The following is a 25,008-nucleotide window of genomic DNA, read 5'->3' on the forward strand; positions in this document are numbered from 1 at the left end:
TTGTGGAAATATGCCAATATGTTATTGGTGGTCAGCAATCAGTCAGAATAACTGATTCCGACAATAACATGCGTCATTCGAACACCATGTCCATAAGGATAGGTCTTGAAATATTTAATTTTTTTTTCCATTAAGTTTTTCGTTCGTATTGTGTTGCTGTTGTTGTTTTGACCTACTTTTGTAACAGAACCGACAGAAACGAGTGAGGTGACATTCGCATAAATCCGCTCTTCAACGAATCGTTTTAAGGTTGAAAATAGTAAAAAAGACAATAATTATATTGGGTTACTTTGGTCTGCAGCAACCCAATATAATAACTGTCTATTTTAATATTTACAACCTCAGAAAGCCGTACCTAAAATGCTACTCAGAATTGAATACCAATTAGAGCTGGCAAGCAATCGATCTATCTACCGAAACTTTTTAAAATGCTCAGTATTTAGGCTAAGGAGGGTATATACACCTTGTTACGCAAAAATTAGCCTTATTTCGATAAGTTTTGGTTTTTAACTCCAAGTATGTTTGGACGAAACTCGTTTCAGACGATTTGAAGTGAATTTATGCCAGTTTATCCGTCTGCGTGACTGGTTAGTGTATACGAGTACACCAGTCGAGTCGGATCGGTCCAAACGTTGTACATTGAAGATGGATCATATCGGTCCTCTCATTCGGGTATCTTCCCCATAAAAGTTCACAATTTTTCGTTAAATTGGCGAGCACGATAATTCTCAAAGAAGTAACTGATTTTGTCAAACTTTGCACTTCGTAATATTTCTTACAGGCATAGATCAGATTCGAATATGGACTATATAGATACAATTCCACAAAAAATTCAAAATTGTTATTAATATTGCAGTTTAAGGCGTGGCTGAATAGTCGTACATCGTAAAAGTTCTTCCAAAAGTACATCAATTCCCATGAAGATCTATATCGGACAACACCTTCGGGTACATCGTTCCCAAAAGTTCAAAATTTTCGTTAAAGTGGAGTTAATGGGCTGTTCGAGGAAGATTATGTAGACAATGGCGAGGTAGATCTCGGCCGATATTAGGTTACTTGGACCCTGCACTGTAACCTTTTTTTATTTCCCACTGCTCCAATATTTGTTTCTTCTTTTCTTTTAGCTGAACACCCCCTCGTTATTATTTTGTCCGCAGTAAATTCAGCCTTACAGAAGTAGGAGATCATACTATTCTTGCAATCCTAGTGGTATCGAAGGCCTTCGATATGTAAATGGCCATAATGAATGTTCGGTCGCATGGGCCATGTTTCAGTTCTCGACGGATATACATACATATCCCAGTAAAATGTTCGATGCCAAAGATGCTATTCAAGAATGGGTGCAAGTCATTTTTTCAGCATCTTCACTCATTCTTTTTACAAGAGCGTGACCCCCAAAAGATGTAATTCATTTTCAAATCCTAAGCATGTCATCTTTACTAACTCGATGGAATGGCATCTTCAACAATTCTTTGGCATGGCATCTATACCAATCCTTTGGCATGCCATCTTAACCAATTCCCAAGAATAGCATTTTCACTAATCTTTGGCATGTCATTTTCACCAACCCTTTGGCATGTAATTTTCACGTCTTGTTCGGAAAATGGAAAATGCTGTATTGAAAAATGATTTTCATTTTTTTATTTTATTAATTCAAAGGAATTAATGAAATAACTATAATTAATTTATCATCATAAAATTTACATCTATAATTGCAGTTTGTTCTCGTTGTTTGTATTCTCATTTTTCTGCTTATCTGACTCTGGGTCTATCAGTCGTAAGAATGTGGCTATTTCGCTATTTATATGGTTTGTAACCACAAAGCTGCAAACTTAAGTTTCTTAGCAGGATTGGTAGGGCAATTGAAAAGGAGCTGTGTGTCGTGGGGGCCTGTGCTGTATGCTGGGCAGATGTTTTCCACGGTGTCATCAGTACTTGCCCTATAGGAATTTTGACGGCTGCACCATCCCGAGCGTATTGACGCAAAACTACTCTGGTTTGTCCTGACAGCTGGCGCTTCTCAGCTGCGATATAGATGGTGGATGTTCTCCAAGGACCGCATTCACACGATAACTGTTCACTGCATCTGCGACTGCATTCGTGTGAATGCTACTTAAACCTGGTTGAAAGGCTTGTTGATCTAGAGGTTCTCTCTTGTAACGTTAGACTTCTCTTTCTAGATTATGAGCACGGCTTGCTATGAGTGAGTCCTCTGCTAATATGGAGATGGAGATGGCCTTCAGCGCAGTTGTTGTGCTGCTTACGGATCCTATGCTATTGATCGGCAACTGGAAAGTTATTTCTGATGCTGGAAGAACTATAGCCACAAGGGTCCTTGCTACGGGCGACAAAAGCGAAATCGGTTTGTAAGATTCACCTTTGCTGGCATCCTTTTCGGGCTTCAGTAGCTGGCCTATTTTCCAGACTTCGGGAACGATGTGTTTGGCAAGCGACAGGTTGTAAATTTAAGTGAGAAACTTGACTTCCGGCCGTCCCAGCTGTTGCAGTCTAAACACCGCCGCTGCACGCAACAGAGTTTACTTACTCCGCAACAGGTTTTGACTCATCTTACAAAAGGATTTTACTTCCCATCAGTGCAGTGCAGATTTCGACATTGACTCCAACTGCAGATTACTATTTCGTGAATTTTATTTTACAACGTTTTGGAAATGATTGTTGTTTTGTAGGCATCTACAAATCGACTTGTTGAGCAGGGTTCTCTAGAGCAGGCAAGGAAACTTTTATAATTGGTCTGTTGATTTACTTTTAAAAATGGTAATTGTTGCAAAAATGGTAAAAGTGGTGAACTGCTCTCATATAAATTGTATGCTTTTAAAAGTTAGGAAACACTTTGCGGGTAAAAACTGGTAACCTCAGGCACGTAAAGGAACACGACTAATACCAAAGAGTGCAGTCCGACTCTACTTTTAGCTCAATGATTGGGACTTCCTAGCATAATAAATCTTACATTGCTTTAAACGCACATATTTAGATAAATAAAAGAATATATACATGTGTAAAAATAAAAACACAAAATTCATCTCTATTGGATCGATGGAATGGGTTTAAATGCTAAGGAAAAGATCGGATCTATCACGACTTCCATTGAATTGATTCAAATGCTGATGAAACGATCGGATCTTTCACGACTTCATTTGAACCAATGCAAAAGATCCAGTGAAATCATGGCATCTCATGGAACCACTTCCATAAAATTTTGCTGGGATCATATGTATGCAATTCTGTTGTCGTTCTGCCTATTTTCGGGAATCCGAGCCGATGCTAGCCAAATGGGAAACTAGTTACCATGAAAAAAGAGGACAGAGAGAAAACTTATTGTGAACAAATACTTTTGGTGGTACAGGAAACAATAAACATTCATAGTTTTGCTATTTTTGGATCCTACTGTCTTTGTTTATGTAGAATGTGCATATGTATATAAAACACATTCCAGCGCATTTTTATATGTGATTATATGAACTTATGCAAATATGTTTGTGTTTTTTACTCCCACAGCCATATATGAACGGACACACATACGCACAGCAGTCAATAAAATCGATCCTGATTAAAGATAAATGGTTTTTCCCTGTATGCGTGTAAATATGTTATGTTCTGGACAAATTGAATTTAAAATTCGAATGCGCTGGAAACGGCTTCAATTTACATTAATTTCCTCTTGGTACTTTTTCTACCAAACCACAGACATAAATCAAAAGAATATTCAATAATATTCGCTTTTTTGTATGGGAAGTACCCAAAGAAGAGGACAACATTTTGGACAAATTAGGTTGATCCGTTCGACAGTCATTTTCACAACATTTGAACAAAATATTTTGAAATTTGTAGGCAAAGCTGACTGATTCGATGATTTTGTAGGTGTTGCGCACATATTTTAACCAAAGCACTTCGAAGTTTCAGAGGTCAGAAAACTTCACTTCTAAAACTTGGGGAGATATGTATACACTGTGCGACACGAAAAAAATTAACCACATTCTGACACCGCAGCGTGATAGAAGACGAAAAATAAGAAGACACGTGTCTCGGCGTTTTTCCCTGTTACTTCGAATTTCGCGGTTATGGGCCCCCAAAGACCTGAGGCCTTGATGTCAAAAAGGACCATTTTGTCAGGCTCATATCTTCTAAACCGCTAAGAATTTTGGTTTACTCGTGGAGGCAAAGTTGTAGCTCTCATCCTAAAGAATAATAATTGTTAAGACATAAAATGCATTCAACCTTATCTTCAAGGTCAAAATCGTTAAGGTCAAGTTTCCGTTATAATTTTTTCTCAGATTTTGGCCTACAGATATCAAACCGATCAAAATTGAATCAAACAACCAACTACAAAAATGTACCTTAGATCTCAGTAAACAACTTTCTAGAACATACGAACCCAGTAGAAATGGTTCTTAAAGGTCTGCTCCATAGAAATTAAACCATTCAAAATTCAAGAAAGCATTCAACCACAATAATGTAGCGAATATATACATAGGTATACAACTTTGTGGAACATCAGAGCCCACTACGAACTGTTCTTAAAGGTCAAAATAGCAAAAAACTTTAGAAAATATTCGATTTTTATACTTTTTTCTCAGATTCTGGTCCATAGATACCGAACCGTTCAAAATTCAAGAATAAAATGAACTACAAAAATTTACCTAAGATCTCAGTTAACAACTTCCTAGAACATATGAACATCCTAGGAACCGTCCTTCATGTACAAAATTCACTAACAATTATATTATGGTTAATGCTAAGGTCTGAAAATAACACTCTAGAAAATTTGAAAGGTTTGTTATTTACGGACCTGACCAGGAAAGAATGGGTAAAACTAATGGAATTTTGAGCTTAAAGGGCCGCTCCTAGAATGTTCATATGTTCTAGAAAGTTGTTAACTGAGATCTTAGGTACATTTTTGTAGTTGCTTGTATTCTTGAATTTTGAACGGTTCGGTATCTATGGACCAGAATCGGAGAAAAAAGTATAAAAATCGAATATTTTCTAAAGTTTTTTGCTATTTTGACCTTTAAGAACAGTTCGTAGTGGGCTCTGATGTTCCACAAAGTTGTATACTGATATATTCGCTACATTATTGTGGTTGAATGTTTTCTTGAATTTTGAATGGTTTAATTTCTATGGAGCAGAAACCGAAAGAAGAAAATAAAAATTGCATTTGTTTTGCTATTTTGACCTTTAAGAACTATTTCTACAGGGTTCGTATGTTCTAGAAAGTTGTTTACTGAGATTTAAGGTACATTTTTGTAGTTGTTTGTTTGATTCAATTTTGATCGGTTTGATATCTGTAGGCCAAAATCTGAGAAAAAATTATAACGGAAACTTGACCTTAACGATTTTGAACTTGAAGATAAGGTTGAATGCATGTTATGTCTTCACAATTATTATTCTTTAAGATAAGAGCTACAACTTTGCCTCCACGAGTAAACCAAAATTCTTAGCGGTTTAGAAGATATGAGCCTGACAAAATGGTCCTTTTTGACATCAAGGCCTCAGGTCTTTGGGGGCCCATAACCGCGAAATTCGAAGTAACAGGGAAAAACGCCGAGACACGTGCCTTCTTATTTTTCGTCTTCTATCACGCTGCGGTGTCAGAATGTGGTTAATTTTCCATGACACAAAAAATTACACACAGTGATATCCACCTCTTTGTATAGCCTTCAGAAAAAAAACTAAGAAAAATTGTACGCATTCACAGTGTCATTGGAAAGGATGAATCTTCTTGCGGTAGGAGTTCTACAAGTCTTACATAACTTTGACCGCACGCTTCTGTAAGCGGTTCTGGTTCTTCGGGAAACGATGATTGGAGACTATGTTTTTTCAGTGGGTCTTCAAACATTTGAGAACATTTTGTTAGTTGTTCAGAGCTTCAGATAGCTCTACAAAATCTTCAGCGAGAAACAACTGACTATTGTACCAATGATCAGCCCGTGAATAAGAAGTGAAAGAATAGATTTTACGCAACCTGTTTCTGCTTCCACCTATTGGAATAAACGCAATAAGAGGTAGAATGACAGATGTTTGGGATTTGCTTAAACTACACAAAAGGGAAGTAACGGAGCAGAACTTTGTGTCGCCTCTGCAGCCGCCTGTGTCCTTAACCTCCGTTTTATTATTGGTTGCACAAATAAGTACCCGAAGTTTGGTGATTTATTTATTTTTGGTGACAAAGGATAACGAAAATCTTGGTAAAAATCGTAAAGTATATCTTGAAAACAACAGCTGATAGAGAAAAGCTGTTTCCTGATTTGAAAATAATTCGCCAAATTGGAGTTAGAGACACAAACAAATTCAGACGAAACAGCCAATTTTTCATTTTGTTGACCAGTGATATTAATAACGCAATAACGGCAAATTTAAATGGAATACATTTGGATATATGTATTAGGGGCGATTTGAAAACCATAATGGGCCCTTCGCGTTTCTGATTCCTGGGATTGAACTGAGCAAAAAAGTCCACTGGACCATATGTCTACCGCGAAAATCGAGCCTCCCGATTTTGACTTTAAGTTTTTTATTGTCGTTTTTTGGATATTTTGGCATATAACAGCCAAACCATTGAGATTTGCGACCCAACACAATGGCCAACATTGTAGCCAACACAATAATTAAGAACTCTCGAGTACATCGCGAAATTATTGGAATGCTCCTTCAGGCAGTTTTTGCCTTGATAATGTGCACATTTGTCGGCAAATATCGATAAATGACATTGTGCCACAAAAGTTGACCAGAAAAATATTCAAGCGTTCTGTTACAAAATTCTATCGTGCTGGGATCCATGGACAACGATAATGCTATTAGTTCGTGTGGGTCACTTCGTTTTATTTTTTTATAACGGTAAAAGTAGTGAAAATCTGGGTTTCTAACATTTTCAAATTTAAACGGGCATATCTTCTTTTTTCACAACGGATTTCTATTGATTCTTCTTCCTTTTAAAGGGGTGAATAATATCTTTTGAACAAGTTATTATTTTTTTAAATCGGTTGACAAATGGCTAAGTTATAGTGGTTTGTGTCTGAAAAACCCCACAAAAAATTATAACTGAATTTCTCACAATTTTCAAAATAAATACACTGTGTGTCATTTTTTGAGTCATGGTTTATTAACCATATTCTGACATCACAGCGTGATAGAAGACCAAAAAATAAAAGACACGTTTGAGGCTTTGATGTAAATAGGGGTCATTTTTCAAGACTATATCTTCCAAACTGTTAAGATTTTTGAATTTATCTCAAAGGCAAAGTTGTAGATCTTGTCTTAAGGAACAAAAATTGTCAACACATATAATCCATCAAACTTCATCTGCAAGGTCAAAATCGCCAAAGTCAAATTTCTGTCGGGTATCATTGGACCGGAATTGGAGAAAAAAGTATTTTTGAGTTTTTTGCTATTTTCAGTTTAAAGAACCGTTCATAGACATTTCGCATATTCCAGAAAGTTGTTCATTGATGTCTTTGCTACATTATTGCAGTTGGTTGTTTTCTGAACGGTTTAGTATCTGTGGACCAGCACCAGAGAAAACAGGATAAAAATCCCATTTGCATTGTTATTTTGACCTTTAAGAACCGTCTATACAGAGATCGTATGTTCTAGAAAGATGTTTATTGGGATCTGAGGTACATTTTTGTAGTTGGTTGTTTGCTTCAAATTTGATCGACAGACCAAAACCCGAGAACAATTTTTTAAAGAAATTTGACTTTTTTATTCCCTAAGACAAGATCTACAACTTTGCCTTTGAGATATAGTATTGAAAAATGACCCCTTTTTACATCAAAGCCTCAAACCTTTGGAGGCCTATAACCGCGAATGTTGATGAGATAGGAAAAACGGCGAGACACGTGTCTTCTATTTTTTGGTCTTCTATCACGCTGCGGTGTCAGAATATGGTTAATAATTTTCGTGTTGCACAGTGAGATTAAACAAAACAACAAAACATTATTTTTTTGAAAATTATGAAAATTTCAGTTATAGTTTTTTTGTGGGGTTTTTCAGACGTAAACCACTATAACTTAGCAATTTGTTAACCGATTTAAAAAAATAGTAACTTGTTCAAAAGATATTATTCACCCCTTTAAAAGAAATATGTTGTAAAAACAAGTAAGAACGGCGTTAAGTTCGGCCGGGCCGAACTTGTTATACCCTCCACCACAAGTTGTATTGAAGTAAAATGGAATAATTAGATTACTTTCGTGTATGAAGAAGACTTAATACTAAATTTCAGCAATTTCGGTAAAACAATGTGAGGCACCATTCTATGGGGGCTTTTTCAAAACGTCGGTCTATACCGACAAATTTCTGACGGAAAGTTTTTAGGCTCAAAGAAGACAAAATACCAAATTTCCTGTATTTCGGTAATAGAATGTGCCTAAAACTTAAAAAATACAGAAAATCAAGATCTACGCTTCTATGGGGATATAGGAAGACGTGGACCTATACTTATAATACCCTTCTCGAATATTTTATAACTCTTGGAAGACGAAATAACGAATTTCAGCCATTTCGGTTGGATATTGACGTCACAATCTTCAGGCATGGACCGATACCGACAAGTTCTGGGGGAAAGTTTTATACCACCGACGTAGACTAAGTACCAAATTTCAGCCATTTCGGTGTGATAATGAAGCTAAAACCTTCAAAATACCGAAAATCGGGAGGTACCGTTATATGGGGGCTATATGAAGGTGTGGACCGATACCGACAAAATTCTGGGGGAAAGCTTTGTACCCCTAAAGAAGACTACGTACCAAATTTCAGCCATTTTGGTAGGATAATGAAGCTAAAACCTTAAAAATAACGAAAATCGGGAGGTACCGTTCTATGGGTGCTATAGGAAGGTGTAGACCGATACCGACAAAATTCTGGGGGAAAGTTTTATACCCCTAAAGAAGACTACGTTCCAAATTTCAGCCATTTTGTTAGGTTAATGAAGCTAAAACCTTAAAAATACCGAAAATCGGGAGGTACCGTTCTATGGGGGCTATATGAAGGTGTGGACCGATACCGACAAAATTCTGGGGGAAAGTTTTATACCCCTAAAGAAGACTACGTACCAAATTTCTGCCATTTTGTTAGGATAATGAAGCTAAAACCTTAAAAATACCGAAAATCGGGAGGTACCGTTCTATGGGGGCTATATGAAGATACCGACAAAATTCTAGGGGAAAGTTTTGTACCCCTAAATAAGACTACGTACCAAATTTCAGCCATTTTGGTAGGATAATGAAGTTAAAACCTTAAAAATACCGAAAATCAGGAGGTACCGTTCTATGGGGGCTATATGAAGGTGTGGACCGATACCGACAAAATCTAGGGAAAAGTTTTATACCCCTAAAGAAGACTACGTACCAAATTTCAGCCATTTTGGTAGGATAATGAAGCTAAAACCTTAAAAATACCGAAAATCGGGAGGTACCGTTCTATGGGGGCTATATCAAAACGTGGACCGATATATCCCATTTTCAATACCAACCATCCTGCAAGTAATAAAAACTTCTGTAAGAAATTTTGACTTTCTATCTTTAAAATTGCGAGCTGTATTTTGATTTCAACAGACAGACAGACGGACGGACGGACGGTGGAGGGTATAAAAAGAAGATATGCCCGTTTAAATTTGAAAATGTTAGAAACCCAGACTTTCACTACTTTTACCCTTATAAAAAAATAATACGAAGTGACTCTCACGAACTAATAGCATTACCACGATAGAATTTTGTAACAGAACGCTTGAATATTTTTCTGGTCAACTTTTGTAGCACAATGTCATTTATCGATATTTGCCGACAAATGTGCACATTATTAAGGCAAAAACTGCCTGAAAGAGCATTCCAAGAATTTCGCGATGTACTAGAGAGTTATTATTGTGTTGGCTACAATTTTGGCATTTGTGTTGGGTCGCAAATCTCAATGGTTTGGCTGTTATATGCTAAAATATCCAAAAACGCCAATAAAAAACTTAAAGTCAAAATCGGGAGGCTCGATTTTCGCGGTAGACATATGGTCCAGTAGACTTTTTTGATCAGTTCAATCCCAGGAATCAGAAATCATTAAGGTTTTTTTCCTTCCACACAAATCGCCCCACCCTAATATGTATGTATGTATGACCATTAGTTTAAATTTCATTTTTAAAATGACCCATTAATTGAATTATGTGTGGAAATGTGCATAGCAAAAAAATGATACTAAAGAAACTCAAATAAAAAACTTTTACAATTGTGAAAAATTTAATGACAACAATGTGTCCTTGTCATTTATCCTCATGATATGGGCGATATGGGACAGTATTGTTAACTTTTTTTTTTTTTGTTTTGCAATATATTCTTTGCTCAACAAATACCCAGCTAGCAATTTTTGACGAGTGCTCTGATTGCAGATTTTTTTCCGAGTTTTTCTGACGTTTGTTTAGAAAATTTGGCGATTTCTCTAAATTTCCCTTAGAAATTCAACGATTTTCCACTAGATTTTGTATACGAATCTGTGCATATTTACCTGTGCTTGTTTGCGAAAATCTTTCGAATATCTGAACATACTCTAAAGGAAAATTTCTATTCGTTTCTTATTTTCGCGAACAAAATTCCCGAACATCGATTGATAGCAATTAAGGGAGGCTTTTTGTTTTGTTTGCACGCTGCAACGTGTTTTTAGTTATTTCGCAGCTGTTAGATGACTAAGACGCAGAGGAACAAGTTATTTTGTGATCGAAATAAACAAACGGAAATTAAATATTGTTGGTTCTATTTTAGATAAATAAAATAGAAACATAACAGCGTGATGACATACAGAAACTGTGTTAGGAAGGTCTGGATTTTATAATTTTGTAAATAACCTATTAAATTCACATTATAATAATGTAAACAAATGAAATAGGTGTTCATATCGATTCAAACATACGAAAAGTTTCCAATTTTCGGATCAAAAAACCGAACAGTGTCCGACTTTCGGATCAAACATCTCGATTTTTTTCGAACTTGTTCCGATATTTTTTAGAATCTCGGAAAAAAATGTCTGAAAAAATTTCTAATTTCAATGGATTTTCGTATTTTGTTTTAGTTTTGTCCGAAATTATCACGAAAATCTAAATTTCCTCTGAATGTTTTTCCGAATTCGAAAAGAATTCGTTTAGAAACTGAAGATTTTTGCGAATTTCCTCCAACAAAACTTTCCGAATTCGATGGACGCGTCCATACAACTTTTGTACCGAATACGAAAAGAATTCGGCATCAGAATCGGAAACTTGTGCAGAGATTCCGACCGAATTCGGAAAAAATGTTGGCTGGGTATCTGCACTGACTGCGAGTGTGGTCATGGCATAACGGGATACTGAATAGGGTGCGTAGCCGATTATTTGTGTCGTTTTAGTTGCTTGTGGGATTCGCATTGCAGTTCCACAAAAACAACATATCTGACACATCTGGTAGTGTTGTATTATATTATTTGAAAAATTCAAAATAAAATGTTTTCTAGTATTTTTTGTTCTTTTCCCTTTTTTTCTGGCAATTTATCAATGTTTCTTGGCCAAGGAAATGACAATAAAACAGTGCAATATTTCTATTCAACCGCTTTTTATCCAACAACAAATCAGCCAAGCCAACCAAAAGGAAGCAAACAAGTCATTTCAACAAAATGTTCAACTGTTGCTCAGTTTAGCTTTTCGTTATGGTGAACATGCAACTTTTCGTCGTTGCCACATATATCTTTTTACAGCTGCAACCATAGTTGCTTACATTTCAACGTTGCTTATTTTTATTCTTCTTTTTCTTCCCTTGTTATTGACAACAATTGAGCTGCCAATGCTGAATGTAAAAATGCTATCTTGTTTTGTCATTGTTGTTTTTAATGCTGGCGTAGGGTTTTGTTGCACATTATGTGAGCGCAATTTAAGTTGCAAAATCTTTATTACCCTTGTTGTATATTTCAATTTTGTTTGAGATTGATTGCAAAGCAGGGACGTACGCAGGATTCCATTTCGGGGGGCCACCTTGACCAAAAATCATTAAATTTAAAAAAGTTGTATAGCGTTACGTAAAGCTGTTTATAAGGTTTTTTCAGGTAATTTTATACGCAATATTGACACAAATTATATATATTCAATAGAGAGAGTGCAGAATATTTTAGATACAAGTTTGAAATTTGGAACAGAGTATACTTTATCAGTCCTTGGATGATTAGAATTGAAAATAAACCATATCAAACAAAGTTCGGTATAGTCCCTATACAAAGGTTTCTCCCAGTATTTTCAAGATTTAAACCGAATTCTCCAACAGCATTGACGCAATAACTAAAAAATCTTTCAAATGAGTGTTACCCTTACAGGTTTACGGTTTGGTATATGTCAGAATTTTCAACCACATTCGCTCTTATTTGGCAATTTGGGTTCTAATTCCCCCAGAGAATTGCTAATATATGTCCACGTTTTCGCTATCGAAGATTTTCGATATTTCGAAATTATTATTCTAACTTTTAAAAATATCTACCTGTCTGTAATATTGTAATATGGAGTTTGGAAATCCTTTTGGTGTGAGAACCTCCATGCAGAAAGTGGATAAAATAGACCCACGTTTGAATACAGAGATTGCATTCGTGAATATTTCGAATAGAGACAATGTTTTAATGTGGTGGAGGTATAAACAATTCGGCCCGATCATAACGCATTTTCTTCTTCTTTAAAGTACATATCCAGATATCAGACACTAACTTCTGTCCCATTAAGTTTTCAGTTGAGCACATTTTTGACCACGAGGACTTATTCTGATAAAAAGATTTATCTCAAAAACCTTTTAATGTTACCATTATTATTAATTAATTGAAATAAATAAATAAAATTTTATTGAATTCCTTTGCTAAGTACTCCACTGCAAATGGCCAATACTCAAGTCGCGAAACGACTTAAAAATTTACTTAAATGTTTTTATTTTCCGTGGACATTACTAAAGTGATTCCCGTACAATCCCATATAATCTGAAAGATTGGATCCTCCTCTGCTGGCAAAGCTATAAAACAGCTGCGAAAAAGCGCAGTCTTCGGAGATATTCAAGATTTTTAAATGACTTAGGAAATTTCATTACTTGCATTTTACAAAAGTGGAAGGTAAACGACGCGACAATGAGGATATCTGTGATATTAAGAATCCTCTCGCAATTTTTCATAGTTTGGACCTGAAAACGTTGATGATTTATGTGTATATAGTGAACAGTTTTAGATGCTATGGAGTAAGCATGAATAAAATTAATGGTATAGACCTGCTGAATATTCCAAGAAACTTTAAAGATAAAAATAAAATAAAAACTTTGGAATTTGCTGCACCCAAACGAGGATTAATGTTGCCATTTTTGTGTGAAGAGGTAGCAATTTAAGTCTATAACCTTTAAAATACGTCAAATGGTGGGACCCGTCATATCTAAACGTTAACCTACGTTGCTAATATTTCGCATAGAGGTTTTCTATCTACAAAGATCATAAAATGCCAAAATACAACCAAATACGTTGGAAAATGTGTTTGGAACCTCTAAAATATGTCCTATCGGCCGGAACCGTTCAATGGGAGCTATACCGCAACGCGAATCTATATTGAAAATATTTTGTACATAAGTTTTCTATCCGCTGAAATCCGATCAGAGAAGAGCTTTTAATTTCACTTTATCCGAATTTTGTTTGGGAGCTACCCGAAATAGTGGACCGATATAGTCCATATTCAAACCCGATCTATAATACGATGGCCAAAGTTTGGGCCAAATCAACTGCTCCCTTCGAGAGCTATCGTTCACACATTTTTACAGAAAAATGTTGAACTCTGTGGGGCAGGTACCCGAAGGAATGGACCGAACTAAAACCATCTTCGAACTAAAACTAAGTTTGGACAAAATATTATAATACCCAAAATTTGGTTGGAATCAGTTGATCCGTTCGAAAGTTATCGTGCGCACCAGCCATCCAGCCAGTAAGATAGACGGACGGACATGGCTAAATCTTCTCCAAATTGTCTGAAACGAATTTCGTCCAAAAATACTACTTTTACCAGAAGTGATAGAGTCCGTGGAAGCCAACTAAAAATCAGAAAATGACATTAAGAAACAAAAAAAAAAGAAAAAAATTTTATCAGAAGTCGGGAGATGCAAACTACGACTCATAGACTCCGAATCCTACTCGCAGTACTGATTGAGACTACGAAATCCATATTTAGGATTTACAAAAAAATTGTACCTAAATTTTAACAAAGTCCTGACAAAATGTGTTAAATCGAAAAAAATCCATCTGATACCCCAATGGTTGTTGTTCCAGCATAATTATATCTTAATGGTAGGAGTAGACGTTTATGGACTCGATGACATTATAAACCTTCCAAGGACTATGCCCAAAGATTAATCACTTCTGTCGGCACAGCGGATGCTGTGAAAATTCATAACTTTTGTTTTCTGAAAAACAAATAATAAAGTATCAACCTGTTTGTGTGAGTTTAGGCTAACCAAAATATTTTCCTTAAAAATTGTGTAGTCAGGGAATTTCAGAATTTCGTGGCCGTTTTGGTTGTAAAAACTTTCCGACAAAAATATTGAAACATTTGGTGTATATAACCTCATGAGTGTGGGCGTCGCGAATAAATGCTTATGTTGTGCTCATAAATTTGACTTCGATAAAAGCTCAAACGTTTTGCACTTTTGCGAAGAAGATACCTGAAAGAATGGACCTATATAGTCCATTTTGGAAGTGGACCTAATTTCGGATTCATTCCTTTTGATAGTTATCGTGTCAAGACGTCACTTTGGTTAGTTACCGTAAGATTTAGAGCTTTTGGACCATTGTGTCAAGACCGCAAGGTGTACGTACGATTGGTCAAAATATCCAATGAATCTTCGAACAGCCCTTAAACCACACTTATGTTGAGCTTTTGCGAGGGAGGTATCCGAAGATGTTGTCCCATATAGACCATCTTGTTACTTGATATATGCACGTCTGGAGGTAATTTTAGGATGTTCAAAGTTTCGGTGAAATCGTATATTTGAATTTTTGTATGGAGGTACCTGAAGGAGAAATCGATTCGGACCTTCGAGAGTTATTGTGCGCATCATTTTAACGAAACATCTTGAATTCTTGTGAGGAAAGTGCCAGACGGAGAGGATCGATATGCCTTAAAGGTTGGACAAAATATTGCGAGATTCAAAAATCGTTAGTCTAAAGGTGGAGGGACAATATTATGGCTTTGGGTTTTCACGGTTTTTGTCATTCCCGGGAAACGGGAATTAAAAAATCGCCATTCCCGGGAATCCGGGATTTCCCGGGAAATTTTAAAATACGAGAGTGGATCAATATTTCCGTGATTTTTTTATCTTCCCATAGTAACTTATATGAAATACAATATTTTCAAAGAGTTGCGGGCTCAAAAATGGATGACACGTTGTCGCTCTATCGATTAAAAACGAAAAAATATGGAAAAATGCACCATGTTGCCCACACTGACCATTTCTATTATTCAAAGCTAATGAAATCGCTCTATGGAAAGTGATTTGGCTCAAACAATTAAGTTATTAATAAGAAATTCCAATTTTATGGACCTCGAAAATCGTTAATTTTATTCTTATGCTTAAGATTGCTTGAGACAAGTAAGAAAGTATCAGTCAGCTTTGCCGACTGAGGTATACCCTCAGCCTCGGACCTAAAGAAAAGAAGCAAACACAATACTTCTGACGTTTCTAGGGGCTTTTTTGAGTTTTTGAGCCAATTTCGACGGTTATCTTACGTACTAGCCAATGTAGTTAGTATCGGCAGGTTTTTTTCGGATTTTGTGCCTTTACCTCAGGAAGAGTGGACTTGCCCTCCCAAAAAAAAATTTCAAATCGATCGGAGAGGAGCTCTAAAACTTCACTTTTTCCGAATTTTGTGTGAAATCAGTTCTATGCCTGGAACTTATATTACCATATGCAAAATTATGACCAATTCGGTTATTCCCTTCGAGAGTTATCGCGCGCACCATTTTAGCGATAATTGTTGAACTTTTGTGGGGAGGGTACCGGAAGCAGTGGGCCACCGATATGGTCCATCTGCTAACTTAAACTAAGTTTGAAAAAAATCTCGAATGCAAAATTTTTGGCTTCGTTCGAAAGTTATCGTGCGCACCAGCCAGCAAGCTGGACCCTCTTTAGCCCAATGGCTGAGGTTATAAAAATGGGTCTTTAAAATAGAAAATATTCTTCTGTAAAATCTAATCGAATTCTGATTCTATGGTAAAAAAGTGATGGGCATAGTTTATTCAATATTAGTTGTGATAAATGTAAAAGGATATTTCCCGATTTCCCGGAAATATGATTTTGTTTCCCAGGAAAATCCCGTAACCAAAAAACCGAGAATAAACGGGAATTCCCGGTGCGGGATTTCCCTACCCAAAACCCTAGACAATATACAAATTACAGCAGATTTTAATACCATATAATCAATGTTTGGGCATAAATTTCGAGATATACTCTACGGAAAGCCCTTGATATATCGTAGATTTTGTCCAATAGACATCCCATTGCATGCACTTCTAATCCGCCCAATACTGAACTCGTAATTTTTTTCGAATACATAATGAGTTTAAATTCTCAAGACCTTTTTATTCAGTACAAATGAAATGCCATGGCATAAAGAAGTAAAAAAATAAAAAATAAACAAGTAAAAAAGCATTAAGTTCGGCCGGGCCGAATTTTTCATACCCTCCACCATAAAATATTCATTCCTGTCCCCAACTTTAAGTGAGTACGTTAAAATGTCAGATAATGTACATAACATGCTTTATTCGGGAGGCCCTTTTTATGGTGCCTATATCTAACTGTTGACAATTTTTGGTGGGCTAGAAATTGGGAGGTACTGTTATATAGGGGTTATAATAAATCATGGGCCTATGTTGACAGTTTTTGATGGGAGCCTTTAATGTCAAACAACTCCTAATTCGGTTAAAAATTGCAGCTAGAATCCTCAAAAAACCGAAAATTCTTACATAACATGGGAACTTCAAATGTCATTAACAGCTAGTTTGGAGGTATGTGGGCTATACGAAAATATGAACTTAAATGAACAATTTTTGTTGTAGAATTTTTGTTGACTTTTAAATTTCAAATTACAGAAAGTTCGTCCAAAAAATAAAGCTAAGGTACGGAAAATCGGGAGGTTTGTTTTGGGGCTATACAAAAACATGGACTTACGTTCGGTTAAACATTTTAAGTAAAATCCTCAAAGTACCGAAAATCGGGAAGTATCGTTATATTGGGGCTATGTTGAAAATTGTTGATGCAGATGTGTGGTGACCACTACAACCTTCAAATGTCAAATTACAGTTAGTTCTGTTAAAAATTGTAGCTAAAATTGCCAAATTACTGAAAATTGGGAGGTACCGTTACATGGGAGCTATATCCGAACATGGACCTATGTTGACAATTTTTGATGGAGAGGTGTTGCGATCACTAAGAACTTCAAATGTCAAATTACTGCTAGTTCGGTTTAATATTGTAGCTAAAATCATCAAATTACTGAAAATCGGGAGGTACCGTTATATGGGGGCTTTCTTGGTGGAGAGGTGTGGTGACCACTAAGAATTTCAAATGTCAAATGTTCAAATTACAGATAATTCGGTTAAAACTTGTTAGTAAAATTCTCAAATACCTGAAATCGGGCGGTAACGTTATGTGGGGGATATTCCAAAACGTGGACTTATGTCCACAAGTTATATAAGTTTATTGACATTTAAGAACCCTAAATGTCAATTGATAGCTAAATCGGTCTGAAAATGTAGATAAAAACGTCAAAATGCCGTAAATCGGGGGTACCGTTATATGGTGGGCTATACCAAAACGTGGACCTAGGTCCACAACTTTTGTTATATAAGTTTAGTTACACTTAAGAACCCTAAATGACAAATTATTGCTAAATCGGTCTGAAAATGTAGCTAAAACCGTCAAAATACCGTAAATCGGGGGTACCGTTATATGGGGGCTATACCAAAACGAGGACCTATGTCCACAACTTTTGTTATAAAAGTTTATTGACATTTAAGAACCCTAAATGTCAAATTATAGCTACATCGGTCTGAAAATGTAGCTAAAAACGTCAAAATACCGTAAATCGGGGGGTACCGTTATATGGGGGCTATACCAAAACGAGGACCTATGTCCACAACTTTTGTTATATAAGTTTATTGACATTTAAGAACCCTAAATGTCAAATTATAGCTACATCGGTCTGAAAATGTAGATAAAAACGTCAAAATACCGTAAATCGGGGGTTACCGTTATATGGGGGCTATACCAAAACGTGGACCTATGTCCACAAATTTTGTAATATAAGTTTAATGACACTTAAGAACCCTAAATGTCAAATTATAGCCAAATCGGTCTGAAAATGTAGCTAAAACCGTCAAAATACCGTAAATCGGGGGGTACCGTTATATGGGGGCTATACCAAAACGTGGACCTATGTCCACAACTTTTGTTATATAAGTTTATTGACATTTAAGAACCCTAAATGTCAAATTATAGCTACATCGGTCGGAAAATGTAGCTAAAAACGTCAAAATACCGCAAATCGGGGGTACCGTTATATGGGGGCTATACCAAAACGTGGACCTATGTCCACAACTTCTAATATATAAGTTTATCAACACTTAAGAACCCTAAATGTTAAATTATAGCTACATCGGTCTGATAATGTAGCTAAAAACGTCAAAATACCGTATATCGGGGGGTACCGTTATATGGGGGCTATACCAAAACGTGGACCTATGCCCACAACTTTTGTTATATAAGTTTATTGATACTTAGGAACTCTAAATGTCAAATTATAGCTAAATCGGTCTAAAAATGTAGCTAAAAACGTCAAAATACCGCAAATCGGGGGGTACCGTTATATGGGGGCTATACCAAAACGTGGACCTATGTCCACAACTTTTGTTATATAAGTTTATTGATACTTAAGGACCCTAAATGTCAAATTATAGCCAAATCGGTCTGAAAATGTAGCTAAAAACGTCAAAATACCGTAAATCGGGGGGTACCGTTATATGGGGGCTATACCAAAACGTGGACCGATATAGCCCATCATCGAACTTGACCTGCCTGCAAACAAAAGACGCATTTTCCCAAAATTTCAGCGTCCTATCTCCATTTTTGTGGATGCTAGAGTGATTACCACAGACGGACGGACGGACGGACGTGCTCAGATCGACTTAGAATTTTACCCTGATCAAGAATATATATACTTTATAGGGTCGCAAATGAGTATTTCAATGCGTTACAAACGGAAAAACAAACTTAATATACCCTCCATACTATGGTGGAGGGTATAAAAAGACAATTTGTTAATAAAATACATTTTCAGTACAGAATCTTCTGAAGAATATAATTTTTCATTTTAAATTTCCAAAAATAAAATTTATTTTAGAGAAAACTCGTAATAATTTGTTAAAGTGGCTCAACAAATTTTATCGGACCAAACCATAACGGGAGCCCGGGACCGGGCCTCCCCTGCTTACGTCCCTGTTGCAAAGCTAAAATTTCAAAATTTCGTATTGTTTTTGTCATCGTTTTGATAGGTGTTGTTGGGTTCTTCTGTTTTAACTCCAATGGCAAGTGTGTCGATACATTTATCATTTTGAAGCTTTCTGAAGTTGTTAAATGAAATTGGGGGGTGGGTGGGGAACAACAAGCGAAGTGGTATAGGGTTGTTGGACGGAACATAAAAACCATATTGAAGCCATTAAGTTCACAAATAAAACAAAAATATGGCCATACCTGCCGGCACAAGTTCCTATGGTCCAGGCACGGCCACTCTATGAGTTCTACATGCTGTGTAAATGATTTTGACCACGGTTTATATTTTGTGTCAATGCATTACCGTCGATAGCACTTGGAGCAGAAAGTTAACACTTCTATGGAATATTTCTCCAAGCAAATAAACGATTTTAATTGGTTTTGTAATTGCGGCACGCAGTTTGGATTTGGTGATCAAAAGGTGGCAACATTGTCTAATCTGATTGTTAAGTGGGTTACACGCGATCAGTTTTGACTGTCAGTTTTGCTCAAATAATCGGTTGCTTGCAGTGTGGCCGTTCATTTTTGTCAGTCATGAGGCAACCACAAAATATTTTGGTGTTGCGGACAATTTGACAGTTATCGTTATTTCCGAAAAATCGACAGTCAAAACTAATCGTATGTAACCCGCTTTACAATCAACATCTTATTGCTTTAACAACCAACTGCGCCATACCAAGTTTCCATCATTCAGCATTTGTCTCCTTTTTTGTCCACCCCACCTAATACGCTTCTTAATCACCACTGTTACTTTATGTCGTTATTGAATTTTTTGCATTCTTATCTTATTAATTTATCAAAAAAGTTTGTTAAACTAAATGTGTTGTTGTTATACCCTACACCACTATGTGGAAATTCTATTATAAGTTTGTTTTGGTAAAAATTCATGTGGTATAAAAATCTTCATATCTCGACGAGATAAAGCAATTTTGAGATGTGTGTCCGTCCGACCGTCCATTATAAATTGTAATCAGCCGCTCTGCTCTGTAGGTCGAAATAATAGTCCGATCGCCTCGAAGTTTTATATAAGGTAAGAGTATATGACAGAAAGAAGCGTGTAATTTGAGATGGTGTTCAGGTAATATTTAGAGGGTTAAATGGACCACAACGTTTGTGTGAAATTTTGGGGTATATTAAGTTTGTCATTCCGTTTGTAACTACTCGAAATAATCATTGTAGACCCCACAAACTATATATATTATTGATCAGTGTGCAATTCTACATCGATATAGCCATGTCCGTCCGTCTGTGGAAATCACTCTAGCGTCCGAACGGATTGAAGTAGGTGGATGAAACTTTGGTAAAATCTGTTATATATACGTACGACTTTTGGTATTGAAAGCGGGCTATGTAGGTCCACGTTTTCGTATAGCCCCCATACAAAGTGACGCGTGACACGTCGTCGTTTTAAGGAATTTTTAAGATATTTTTCCCATTTGACCACCGAATCGGTTGTAATTTGGTATTATGTCTTTTCAGAGGCTAACAAATATTTCTACCAAAGTTTGTTTATATAGGTCCACGTTTTTGTATAGCCCCCCATATAACACCCCGTATATAGTACGCGTCACTTTACCATAGTTTGAATGTGTTAGTCCAATTTGACCACAGAATCGGTTCTAACTTTGTATTTTGTGTTTCCAGAGGCTAAGAACCATTTCTACCATAAAATGTTTACAGAGGTCCACGTTTTGATATAGTCCCCATAGGACGATACCTCCCGATTTTCGGTATTTTGAAGCTTTTAGCCTCATTATCATACCAAAATGGCTGAAATTTAGTATTTAGTCTTTGTTGGGGGTACAGAACTTTCCATCAAAAGTTTGTAGGTATAGGTCCACGCCCTCATATAGCCCCCATAGAACGGTTCCTCCAGATTTTCGGTATTTTGAAGGTTGTGGCCACATTAATCCACCGAAATGGCTGAAATTTGGTATTTGGGGTTCATTTGGGGTATTAAAAGTTCCATATGAAATTTGTTGGTATAGGTCCACGCCTTTATATAGCCCCCATAGAACTTACCTCCCGATTTCGATGTTTTGAAGGTTGTGGCTTCAATATTCCCCAGAAATGGCCGATATTTGGTATTTGGTCTTCGTTGGGGAATAAAACTTGCTCTAAGAAACGTGTCGGTACAGGTCCACGCCTTAGTATAGCCCCCATAGAACGGTACCTCCTGATTTTCGGTATTTTGAAGCTTATGACCTCAATACCCCACCGAAGTGACTGAAATTTGGTAGTAAGTCTTCGTTAAGGGTATAGAACTTTCCACCTGAAAATTATCGGTATAGTTCCGCGTCTTCATATAGCCCCCATAGAACGGTACCTCCTGATTTTCGGTATTTTGAGGGTTGTGACCTCAATATCCCACAGAAATGACTGAAATTTGGTGGTTAGACTTCGTTAAGGGTATAGAACTTTCCACCTGAAATTTGTCGGTATAGGTCAACGCCCTCGTGTTAATATACATATAGTCTTCTGTATTGTCAAAATTTTATACTGAATTTTGTGCAAAAGTTACATTTGATAGTTTGAAAGTTACATTTGATAGTTTCATCAGTTCAAAACAGGGGAAATATGGTAAAAATAACTCCAATTTATGCCTTTCCAATCAAAAAATTAATTTTTTATCTAAAGAAAATTATTGCGAATCGATGATCTCCACGCGGTTTTGTTGTCTCTTCTGCACATCTAGAGTTTCGAAAAATAACGAAAATCCCACCGCTGGACGCTTCATATCAACATCAAGGCCCGAAAATTTCAAAAGATTCTAAGGCATTTGAACTGCCGTACCAACTTAGTGGTAGGGGAAGGCAGTCACTATTTTTTCGGTAGAAAATTGTTAAATGTTCTTGGTTATGATGTTTACACCTCTTATACCCATGGCATGCACACTGAAAAAATATTTCTGATCGCTTATGTTTCTCTACAGGTGGTGTCTTAGGTCACGCCGTTCGGACTCGGCGATAAACAGTAGGTCCCATATCATTGCGCTAATATGAATCGGGGTGCAGTTCCTGTCACTTCTGGAATGTTTGTGGAACAATTATTATATTATTATTTAAGCTTGATGTGATAAGGTGGCAGAATCCACAAAGTTGTTTCTTACAATAAGTTTATTAAAGGAATTTTGATTTGCTGAAAGCTAATTCTGAGGGGTAGTAGTGTAGGGTATCACATGGTCGGCCCCGTCCGGCTTTTTACTTACTTGTGTTTGTTTTGTATATTTCCAGTTGCAATCACTGTTTGCCTCGCCATGGTGACACGTGTCAGTGCTGCAGAATGCGGCCAACAGGAATTTACCAAATGTACTGACCCATTAGAGATGTTGCATTTAACATCAGACTTTTCGATTGGTGCTGCCATAAAAGAGGAATTGGATAAACTTTGTATGTAAGTATTTACAGGGAAATGTAACAAATTGTCAAGAAAAGCAAAAAATGAAGGAACGAAACGTATGGAAAAGATATGGAAGGAGTAAAGTCTCAAGGTAACACCTCACCTTTGCTGGCATCCTTGCCTGTCTTCAGAAGCGGTACCACCCTCCTCAATTTCCGGGCTCATCTTGCTGTTTCCGCATTATCTTGGAGATTCTGTCAGGACCAACCGCTTTGGGTGATTCTGTGTTCCTAATGACACTTTCTTCGGCAGGAAGATAACTAATGCGACGTAGTACTCTTCTCTTTGCCCTGTCACTCCCAGGGTGTTCGACATATCTATATATATAAAATTGAAATTTGTTTGTCTGTTTGTTTGTTTGTGCCTTATAGACTCGAAAACCGCTAAACAGATCTTACTGAAATGTTTAGGGTACATTGCTACATGGCCTGGAATGAAAATAGGTTATATCAATTTTTGAAATTTCGCGTTGATCTGGAGATATAGCATCAAAACCGGAGGTACCTCCAAAAAATTTAGATTTTGTATGCAAATATCTTTAGAACTGTTACCGATACAATCTCCAAATTTTGTATGCGTGACGGAATTTGATGTAGAAATAAATTTACCAAATTATATTCAAATCGGTTCAGATTTGGATATAGCTCCCATACACATATATTTTCGGCCGACTTCCTTATTTTATGCACCAAACACGCTATATATGTCCAATTACGCTGAAATTTTGAATTTATCGCGGAATTTGTTCTAGAAATAAATGGGACAAATTATACCGAAATCGGTTCAGATTAGAATATAGCTCCCATATATATTTTCGGCTGATTTTCTGTATTTTATGCACAAAATGTGAATGTGAGACGGGATTTGGTCTAAAAATAAATATGACAAATTATATCGAGAGCGGTTCATATAGTAACATAGCTACCCATATATATTTTCGGTCGATTTAATGTTTTTGTTACGTATGTTCAATTTCAATGAAATTTTGAAGACTTAGCATTCAGTAAAAGGCATCATTATTTACAGAAGTACTTATAGTTGGGAAGGAATTGACCAAGGCTACACCTATTAAGTATCATATTTTTGAGAGACTTCTTAAGATTTATGTTTTATTATGATATATCTAAATCATTAGGAATACTTATAGGCGGAAAGGCTTTCGTTGCCCACAATTCACATATTGCGGCTCCAAATCTTCAGATGATCAAGCCACGTCTTCTTATGTTCACCGACCAATCTGTTAACACTGTCAGCCACAGGACCCTGGGCTTGGCTTGACGAAGCTCATCAGGCTTATTTCCCGCCGTCTCTGTTGGAAAATTTGATCTCACTTCGGGTATTCGACGAGCGCTGATGGTGTCCAGAAACGTCCCTTATGCTACCCGAATATCAGGAGATTTGGTTAGTTTTTTAAAGCGGTGATTGGTGAACTCTCTGAAAGTCGGTCAATTATTGATAAAAGTGCAACGTTCAGAGGTGATGAAATCGGACGGTATGCCAATGAAAACAACTATAGGGGCATGGTCTGATATAGATAAACTTACATGTTATATCATTTTTTATATTTATCCTTTCAATTCTGTTTTCAAATACCTTTTCTCTTTGTTCCTTTCTCGACAACATTAATCCAGTCCATCGTCATGTATGAATTTTTCATTAAAATAAAAAATGAAACTCCAAACATAGCAAAGAATGAACAGCGTAAAAGTTATTGTCCCAAAATAAAACGGCTAACAAGTCAAAAGAGGAGAAACATGAAAAAGCTCAGTGGGAATATCAAATGAAAGTACTGGGGAACCAAAGGAATGTGCGGCGGTGAGAAATAACTGTAAATTAGTGAACAAAACTAATTGCGGGTGGTCGAAAGTCTCCCCACAGTGTTGGTATTGGCTTCCGCTGCCACTTCCGGTTGGCAGCTGGATGGCAGAATGGAAAATTCATTTCACAGATTTATATCTGGGATTTTTTTTGTTCCACGATACCTTTGTATGGGAAAACTTGTGATGCTGTAGTTGGCGGATGTTAAGCAGACCTTCAGCTGGCC

At 36.6% G+C, this 25,008-nt stretch overlaps 1 pseudogene; it reads left to right on the top strand.

The window, feature by feature from the left end:
• Positions 1–22,821: 22,821 nt before the first annotated feature.
• Positions 22,822–25,008, top strand: part of LOC141386786 (uncharacterized) — a 36,069-nt pseudogene continuing 33,882 nt past the window's right edge.

Source organism: Musca autumnalis, unplaced genomic scaffold (assembly GCF_047663935.1).
Source record: "Musca autumnalis isolate F117 unplaced genomic scaffold, ASM4766393v1 scaffold_5, whole genome shotgun sequence".
Lineage (NCBI taxonomy): Eukaryota > Metazoa > Arthropoda > Insecta > Diptera > Muscidae > Musca > Musca autumnalis.